The following is a 9778-nucleotide window of genomic DNA, read 5'->3' as shown; positions in this document are numbered from 1 at the left end:
TGCTGCACCGCGGCGGTGGCGGCTCCAGGCGCTCCGCTGCCGCGGGACCGCAGCTCTGGGGGCTCAAACCTTACCCGGGAAGTAGAGGCAGAGTTTTGCTGTTTTTTCCCCCCCCCCGCCTTTCTTTCCAGAGGACTGGTCTTTTTTATTACCGTTATTTTTAATCCCTCCTCCCCCCGCCCGCGGTGCGTGTGCCACCGTGGAGGATGCGCGCCTCCCCCAGCCCCTTCCACGGCGGCTCCTGGGGGGGGCGCGGGGCCGCACCTGTCCGCGCTGTGCCCCCCCCCCCCCCCCCCCGCCCCGAATTCCCACGCCGCTCCCCGCCGCCTCCCGGTGCCCGAGCCCAGCCAGGCGCATACACAGACACGCGCGCCCAGGCACTCACTCGCTGACACGCCGCGCTTTGCCCAGGCTGCCGAGCAGCGCAGCGCCGCACAGCCCGGCAGAAAAAAAACCCTTCCCACTCTCCCACTCTCCCTCCCTCCCTCCCTGTTTCTCCTCCTCCTTCTCCTCTTCCCTCGCTCCCGCCCGCCGCTTGAAGGATGCCCGGTAAGTAGCGGCGAGCACCGTCACCTCTGGCTGTGCGTGATCTGACGCGTTGGGCACCGCTTTATAGCGCTGCCGCGGGGGGGCGGGGAGGCGAGGGGAGGGGAGATGACAGCGATCCGAGGCGGGAGGCGGCGGGGCTCGCCCCGTGCTGCTCAGAAGGACTTTTATCCGTGCGGCCGGGGCTTGGATGTGGGCGCCGAGGGTCTGCGCACCGCAGCGGGCACCGCTCGGGCTGCGCTGCGGGTCGCTGCCTGCGGCACCGCGGTGAGTACAGGGCTCCGGGCACGGGGAAGGTGGGGAGCGGCCGGGGAGCGAAGGGCACGGTGCCCCCTGCGCGCCACGGGGACTGCGCCCCGCTGCTGTCCCCCTCTGCTGGGGACATCCCCGGGAGGGGGTTGTTGAGGGAGCCGCGGTGCCGTCGTCCAGAGCGGAGAGGGAGCTCCGGAGGGCGCCTCACCTGCGGAGGGGAGCGCCGAGGTGCTGCGCGGGGAGGAGAGCGGAGCCCCGGCCGGGAGAGGGTGCCCGCAGCTCCCCGTCCCGCCGTCTGCCCCCGCGCGCACCGGTGCGAAGCGCTCGTCCCTTCAGGAAGGCTTAATATTTGCAGAAATGTTGGGTGTCGAATTGAGCGGCTGTCTCTGCTCAGCTCGGGTTTGCGCGCTCCGCTCGGGCTTGGGTTCCAGTCCCGCTGCCGAATGTCGGGGACACCGGGCGAGGGGCTTTGTGTTCTCCTGGACTGCCCGGTGCCATTCGTGGGAAACACAGATAAAAGCTGGCTGCTGATGGAGATTTTTAAGTAGATTTTGCTAAACCATTTAAACATTTTGTCTCATTTCTACAATATCTATTTTGATGATGATACCTTTTCCCATTGCATTTTGCATCCTGGGTATGATGACTCTCCAAAGGCAAAACTCCCAATTTACTTCAAAGAAAGAAGGCTCTGGCCAATACCAAATACTTTTTGAATGAAAGGGACTGGACAGAGGGATGAGAGGTGGCAAAGTGAGCGATGTGTAAAGGAAACTTCCTTTCTAAAGGCGAGGTTTTTAACCAAAGAGCTGCACTGTGTCAGATATGTCTTCTAGATTTTCATTCCCACTTCGCAGTGGAGAAATATCAGTATGATTTCTTGACATGTGTGATACCAAGATGGACCAAATCCTACTGTTTTGCCCACAGACATCATAAAGTATTAGTGGGTTAGTAGCTTATACTTTTCTGGTGCTGTATATCTTTTTTGTTCCTCACTAAAAAGTTAGAGGAAGACCACTGAGAGAATTGGATGGGCTCCCGTTGACTTCAGTGGCCTATGGATCAGGCCCAGAAAGGCTGAAGTAAGAAGTGAAATGTAGTGCAGTTTGTAAGGAAAGGTGTTGCATAAGCGTTTAACTCATGAACAGCCTCCCTCAAGGGAGAAGAAAAATCTAAATACATGTCAGTTTCTTATCCTGTTTTTAAGAACTCCTTCACAACACAGATACAAATATGAAAGAACACTTCTGATTAATAATTAAAATGCCCATATTCATATGGACTACCAAACAGATTTTATGCAAAAAAAAAAAAAAATCCATTAGCAAATGGAAGTTATGGTTTACAAAACATTCTCTGCTCCATGCAGTATTTAGACTGGAAGCAGTCAGATGTGTAATGAAACACCAGATAAAAATATTGATATTCAAAGGGCAAAAGGTAGTCTAATTCCTGTAACCTGACTAACCATTTTCAATTGCTAGCAAAGCCTTAAAAGAAAGTGCGAAGACACGCTTGTAATTTTTTTTTCAAATCTCAATGTTAAAAGAACCCCAAAAATGCTGCATGTGATCAACGGGTTGTCAAGTGTCAGAATTATGCCCATACTCCATGAAGAATGTAACTATTACATTGATAAGAAAATAGCCTTTCTCAATTATGGTCCAATAATAATCTTTCCCTTCTAAGCACAAGTTTGTATTAATAGGCAAGTATGAAAAAAAAAGTTTGAGGTGCTGTATCTCTTGTTCAGCTTTATTTGTAGGCATCTGGTAGAGTTGTCATTGAATTGATCTCAGTGTGCCACTGCTATTTAACCATGAACAGATTAAGATGTTTATGATACAATGAAAAAAAAAAAAACCCAACTTGTAAAATGGAAAAATGCTTCACTGATTATCTCTTCTCTCCTTGCAATTACATAGGGAAGACAGAAACCTTCTTAAAATGCCATATTACAGGTTGCTTTCTAATTTCTCTGTGAATTCAAATGTTTCGTTTATCGTGTGCCATATATGGAGGTGAAGGGTGAACATTTTATGGCACAGTGCATGGAGAAAATATTTATTTTAGCTGCTATGTTGCTTCCTGTATTCTCCACTTTATCTGCTGTTTATTAACACATTGTAATGCTACGATCTATTTTTGTTGGTAATACTTCCATTTCAAGTCAAATGTGAAAAATGTGGTGATTATTTTCATATTAAGAGTTTTGGACTGTGTTTGGGGTTTTTTTTGAGTGGGGGGTGTGATGGTGTTTTTCTTAAGGTCCAAAGTAATGCTTAATCCTCCTTGCTTGCTTGGATGAAGAGAGTCAGCAGTTCTAAATATAAGGAAATATATCTGCATAAATCTTCATTTTTGTCTCGAGACCCATTCTTTGAAATCCTGTATTTTTTTCATTTTTGGTGTTTCAATACTTATTCTTCATATGTGCATATGGAAATTCAGATGGATGTTCTTGTGGACAGCGTCTCCGAAATAGAAAGTTAGGGTTTTTAGGCTTATCTGTATCTGAAAAGTTTATAAGATTTGAGTATTTAAAACAGAATTAAAAGAAGTCAGATAGCGAAGTATTGGGAATCTCCACAATGTGATTCTGAATATCCATTACTCATCTATAGCGTCTTTATAAAACTCATCCTGTTTTGAGTAATAAGTGCTGTTCGTAGTTATTCAGGTAAATCTCTCTCTAGACTATTTTTGCTGTCCCTTGCCTGACTCTGAAACCTGTTTACGCCATTGTATTGCTATGATTGTTAAGTGAATGGTAGCAAGCGTTAACAAGTCTCTTAGTATTTGAATCTAGGAAACAATATTAGTAGGATAGTTAAAAGTCACCTGAATTTTGTACTTATTACACCTTTAAAAACTTCAAAATAAATTTGATTGTTAATACTAGAACGCATCCGTCAGATAATTTATTTACAATTATATTGTTCTATCCAGCAATTTAAGAACAAAAGCCTCCACTGTAGCTCAAATCAATCAAAATATTGGTTTTAGGTTATACGTTGTACATATGGAACCTGGCATGTAAGGCAGATGGTATGTAAAGTTATGCATAGCGTGTCTGGAGAGCCATGCAATATCTAAATACAGTACAACAGAACAAGGAAAGAGTGTCACATGCATCTTAAAATATCAGTTATTGGCCCATGTCTAGTCTCGACTGTGATTTGGTTTTGCGGGTGAAAGTTCACATGCACTTGTATGTGTATGTACGCGTGTGTGTGTTGAGTTTTCTCTTAACTTCTATTGGGACATTTCCTTGATAATATGATCTTTGCTAGAAAAGCATGCAGATTGAAATTAATATGCTCCCGGATAAATGAAATAAAGTTGGACATACAAGAAAAACTACTTTAGTTTTGTTTGGGTTCGAAATACAAATGCATGCAAATTAAGAAAATAATCAAGAACACAACTTTTAGTCCTTGAGAGGAAAATGTCTGGACAACATTTGCAACTAAGATTGTATTTTTCTACATTCTTCATGCACATGGTTTGGCCAACCCGGCAATAGTACTTAATAGTCCTTCTGTGTTGTTGCGTAAATACTATGTTAACTCCACACAAACTGTCTCTCAAGTATTACAAGCCTGTAAGCACAAAATTTCTTCCTGAACAAACAAGCATCACTGTGCATTATTAACACAATCAGATGAAATGGTAATTGCAGAGAGATTCACATCAGCAAAACCCTTAAATAAATATTAGTCTTTAAGCATGTGCTGACCTCAAAGGAACCTAATCACCTGTTTTGTTGAACAAGGATGCTTTTGAGATCAATGACCATGAAAAGTAATAATTTTCCCAAGTTTATTCAAGTATTTAAATCCATGGTTATGAAATATTGTCAGCATCAGACAACTTTAATTTTTAACTTCCAAGGGAAGAGCTTTAAATATTTCTAGCTTTTTAAAAAATGTTTTTTATACGTTAGAAGTACTGCGAGCAATTAACTGTTTTAAAAAGAGTTGCACAGCTGCACTCTTTGATATTTCTAATCTTTTGTAGATAAGATGTGAAGGATGAAGTTTATAATGAAGGACTGCCACAAAGTGAACTCTAAACATGATATCAGGAACTAATACTGCATAAGGTAGATTTTAATAGACAGTTTTGTAAGATACAGCCATTTTTCAAGGAGGCAAATTGAAGGATTGCCCTCATATTTAAACTGTTAAATGTCCACAAACATTTTTAAGATTTTCTAAGGTGCATGAGTTGATACAGAATGTGTCACACTACGAAAAAAAAAAAGGTAATTTGTGTACTTTTCATGCACTAGCACCTTTAGCATCTCGCTGCTTGTAACAGGGCTTCTTGAGAAAATACCTCTCTCTCTCTTGGGGATTAATGTAAGACATTTGCCCTGATCTGTTACAGAAGAGTGTCTATCAATCCATTTCTCTTTTGGAGATGAGAGAACTTTTATCCATTCAAATTACTGTAATACAATCTTGTATTATAATGGCTTGAACAATCTTGACTGCACACAGTTGCTGGAGTCTCCAAAGAACTGTCATAAATAAAACTATTTGACTGTATTATAGCAGACACATATTCAGAGTCTACCAAGGGATGACATGATTTTATATTACAGCGTAAATTGCTTAAAAAAAAGTCTACAAATACCAAAAATGATTGGTAGAAGGATTTATAATCTCTCTATATATATTTATAATATCTCTCTCTATATATAAGCTATTTTCCTTGAAAAGTATGTAAAGACAATATTAATATTAATGGATTAATCCTGTGTAGAATTAAGTGAGCCAGCAAATAAGGGATTTGTCCTCTACAACAGGTACCTAAGTTGCGCAGCAGCATGTAAACTTTCTGCACTAGCTAATGGACTTTCAACTTGCATCAAAACTTCCCTTTGCAACCTGGCATTGCTACTATGATGACAGCATTAGAGAACAGGCATCTCCTGAGAGACAAGTCAGTTTACATCAGTGGGAACGGACTTACACTGCGTCCTGGATTCTGTGCAGACAGGTTTGGTTTGGTTTTGGTTTTTTTTCCTTACCAGATACTATTGTTTATTGAAGGTATGACTTTTTACAGGTATACAGACACAACCGAGTTTGGTAAAAGCCTAAATGAACCTATAAAGATGTTGAAAACGGTGGAGACATAGCAAAATGAAGTAAAAATATGTAAGGAGTGTATTGCTGGTTTCTTTTTCAGGGAGGAAAAAGTGTACTATTTTATGAAAGATCCTTAAGACAGAAGTGAAGCATAACAGTAAACGCAACTGAGGTTAAAAATAAAATTATGAAAGTTGAGTTACCTAACGTGTCTTGCACATGGGAGAAGTAACTAAAGCTGACGTAGTAATAGGATGGGAGTTTCAAAAGAAGACAAAAGCCAGAAAATAACCATTGCCCATATTGGAAATCCAGATGGCCCTAACAGATTTTATGTGTATTTGTATACACTATTATCTGTGTGCGCACATACATACTTTTTAAAAAAAAAATAAAAAAAATCTGTGTAATGCCTTACTTTATTACTGTCTGATTTCCTCACGCCAGCAGGGATTTGCTGGTTGTTCTTCCTTTCTGACCATAAAGATACAGAGGAAAATATGACAATGCAATAAATAGCTGAGAGTGGTTAAACTGTTTCCTGAAGGTAAAACAGCAGGGTCCAGTGGTTCTCCTGCAGCATGTTTTAAACTCAAGGCTATAAACAATAGCCATTGCTGTCAAAAAAAAAAAAAAAAAAAAAAGTAACTGAATCCTGAAAAAGGAGGAAAAAAAATGAATCTTCGCTTTAGTGTGGCAAACCAATCTTACATTTTGTCCTGAAAAACATGAATATGAAAGATATTTTGCCAGTTATGGTCTAGTGTCATTTAACATAACAGTCAAGATCTTCATGTTAAAACTTGAAAAAGTAACTGTAGTCTTATACTGAAGAACCATAAGAGTTTATCAGTGGATGTGTTGTGGAGCTTTAAGAATACAGACGATGAATGTAGAGCAGAGGAATACTTAATACAGCACTGTGTTTAATATGGTAAATAGATACACCATTTTTGAATAAAATTTTGATCCTGGAAAGTCAGTTGACTGAATTGAGTGGAGCTAACATTGGCCTGATATCAGAAGTAAGATTTAGGGAAAATTATTTCAATTAATTGGCTGTTGCATGTCCTCACAAGTATCAATAATGTCAGAGGTGGCAGCAAGCCCTTCTTTCACATTCCTGTGTCTTGTAAAAGGATTGATCTACAATGTAAAGTAAGACAGATTTGCAGTGGGAAAAAAGTCTATCAGTGTAGACTCTATCAGTACAGTTAAACAACATGTCTTTATTTGTCTTCTGGTGGAAAACAACATTCCTGAATGATGATGCACAATCTGGCTAGTATTATGTATTATAATCTTTTTGGTAAATAATTACAAAAGGGAAAATATGATTTATAAGCTTTTTACCAGCTACATAGAGTTTTCACCCAGAGGTAGAAAACATTTGAGAAGAATTAGTGAAAATTCCTTCTAGGATTAGAAGTTCTCACTTTGCATATGCCAGACAATTCTAGTTGCAATTGACATTGCTAACCCCTCTTTCAGATCCCATATTCCATGATTCAATGACCTTAGAATGAAATTCACTTCCTTCTGATATAGTCAGCAACACAGACTTCAGCAAGGTGAACTATCCAGCTGCAGAAAATGGGAACCCAGTTCTTCATTCAGGTCTGCCTAAAAACATGGAATAAGTGTTTCATTTCTGTGGTTGCTTTCCCAGCAGTTCCTTCAGGACTGCTCCCTGCCTGCTAATGAGGTAGATCTAGGTAACATGAATCAAGAGCTCTTTCCTCCCTTATATATCAGACCTACAGCGTTGTAACTACCTTTGCTTCTCTCCTGGAGGCTAGCAAAGAAACTATTTATGGTGCAGGTGTGTGAAGAGACATTTTAATATACCTCTGCTTCACACAACTTAAGAGCAAGAAACAACAAAGGAGAATGTCATGACAGAAACTTTGCTTAGCAGCATTATGCCTGAACAGAAATTATTTTCTTTAACAAAAACGGATTTGAAAAAAGATCTATCATTCAGATTTGTCAACTTTCCTTCTCCGTAACAAAGGAAAATAGAAATTTTTGGTTTGTTTGTTTCAGAACCAAATTACATCTAAGTTTCTTAAATATGTATATCATTTTCCTTGTCTGTTTTTCTTACTCAGGCAAGTGGGGGAGAATTTCAGTGAGAAAAGGAGGAAAAAAAGAAAAAGGCATACAAATAGTTTTAAGCTTTCAAACAATTTTCTCTTTTACAAGAAGTAAATATGTCTTTTAAATGGCTTTTTATTATTCATCACTTTGAAAACATTTTGCATTAAATAAAGAAAACATTTCTTATGTCACTTCAGAATTAATGAAAAAATTTTATCATAAAAATCTTATTTTTAAGATAGTTCTGTCAGCTTATATGTAAAACTTGAAGCTGCTTGAAATGTCTTTGAAAATTAAGTTTTCCAGATATCTAAGTTCCTTGCAACCAAAGCTGTCTGTAGAAAGGACGTGTTTTCATACATCTGCTGTGTACTGTGATCATATTTTAATTGAATATATTTTACGTTTTCCTTCTCATCTGTAGGGTGATTTTAGGTAAAACAAAGAAAAATAATTAAAAATGAAAAAAAAAGTCCCCTAGATATTGACCCAAGACTCTTGATTGGTCCGTAATCTAAATGTTAGAATTTTTACCTTCCTTTTGCAACTTCCAAAAAATTTTTCTAAAGCTCCAAGCATCTTTTCTGATGGGGAGAGTACATTTTGCCCGGTTCTAGAGCACACACCATTGGGTAGATCATGGTTGTAGTCTAGTGCATAAAGTGGAAGCTATTGGAAGGGTAACCAGACACTTTCTTAGAGGCACTTAGTAATGGAGGGCTGCTTATTATTTTATTCCTGAATACAGTTCATACGTTGAGGCAGACTTCAGTTGATTACAGAAGGAAGGAGGAAAGAAAGTGTCTCTTCACCATAACTAAGAAAATAATAAGTAGGAAATCAGATATGTCTTTTTAAGAGGAAAATGCTTTCTGACCAAACTGTATTTAGGCTTGGAATATAGGTTTAAAAAACATTTATTGGCCAGCTGGAAAGAAATCTAATTTATTTAGTCTACTGTTTCAGGAAGTTAAGTTTAATGTGTGTGGTTTATGTGACTTGACATGTATCAGTAAGTACTGTTTATGGATGAGACAGCTTGCCTCTGGACTCGGATGTGTATCAGCACCAGTGCACTGGATCAATATAGAAAGCACAGCATGGAGATACAGTGTAAATCCCCAGCGCTGTGGTAGGCAGAAGCTGGCGGCTCACTTCTGTTTATCCTCCGTGGACACAGGAGAAAAGATTTGTCAGGGTTTGTCTCTTTCATTCCAGTAATTATGGGAAATTAATTAGGAAAGTTTACTCTTGGAAGACTAACTGGGAATGTTTGTTGTTTAGATTATTATTATTTCTACTACAGCTGCATTTCTGCTCCTTGCCTGCTCCTTTTACGAATACGCTGGATGATGCAAGGCCTCCCTTTAGCCTGGAGGACAGCTAAGCATGGCCACTTCCATATGGTTAAGCTCCCCTATCCCCCAGAGCACGGGCTGCAGCTAATCTGCCTCTTGGGGACGGTATCCAAGCTGGGTTAGTGCCCTAGCTGTGCCCAGGAAACACTTAGGAGATGGCTGGTCAAGTAGCCAAGATCAAAAGAGTGTCAGGGACTGCCCTGAGATTCTGTATTTTAGAAAAAAAGAATAGTTCCAGGGCATGGATTCATGCCATAGCACTATTTAATTCACTTGCATGGATTTAGTCTTAGTGTTATTTAGGTCAGTATGACTCCAAATACATACACGTTGTTTATTCACTTCTCTCATTAGGAATGAACTCTACTGATTTAAGTGGTGTTACTACAGCACAGCATGATGTTTTTACACATAGTGTAT

At 40.1% G+C, this 9778-nt stretch overlaps 1 protein-coding gene across 6 annotated transcripts in view; it reads left to right on the top strand.

The window, feature by feature from the left end:
* Positions 1 to 472: 472 nt before the first annotated feature.
* Positions 473 to 9778, top strand: part of HS3ST5 (heparan sulfate-glucosamine 3-sulfotransferase 5) — a 203316-nt gene continuing 194010 nt past the window's right edge. For 4 of the 6 annotated variants that reach the window (XM_054063397.1, XM_054063396.1, XM_054063391.1 and 1 more), the window contains exon 1: positions 667 to 813. The gene's annotated coding sequence lies outside the window, so the exon portion shown is untranslated. Of the gene's footprint in view, positions 550 to 666; positions 814 to 5614; positions 5809 to 9778 lie in introns of those variants that run through there. The other 2 variants (XM_054063393.1, XM_054063394.1) reach the window with 2 other exon arrangements.

This window comes from Cuculus canorus, chromosome 3 (genome assembly GCF_017976375.1).
Source record: "Cuculus canorus isolate bCucCan1 chromosome 3, bCucCan1.pri, whole genome shotgun sequence".
Taxonomy (NCBI): domain Eukaryota; kingdom Metazoa; phylum Chordata; class Aves; order Cuculiformes; family Cuculidae; genus Cuculus; species Cuculus canorus.
This window is presented reverse-complemented; position numbering and strand designations above follow the sequence as displayed.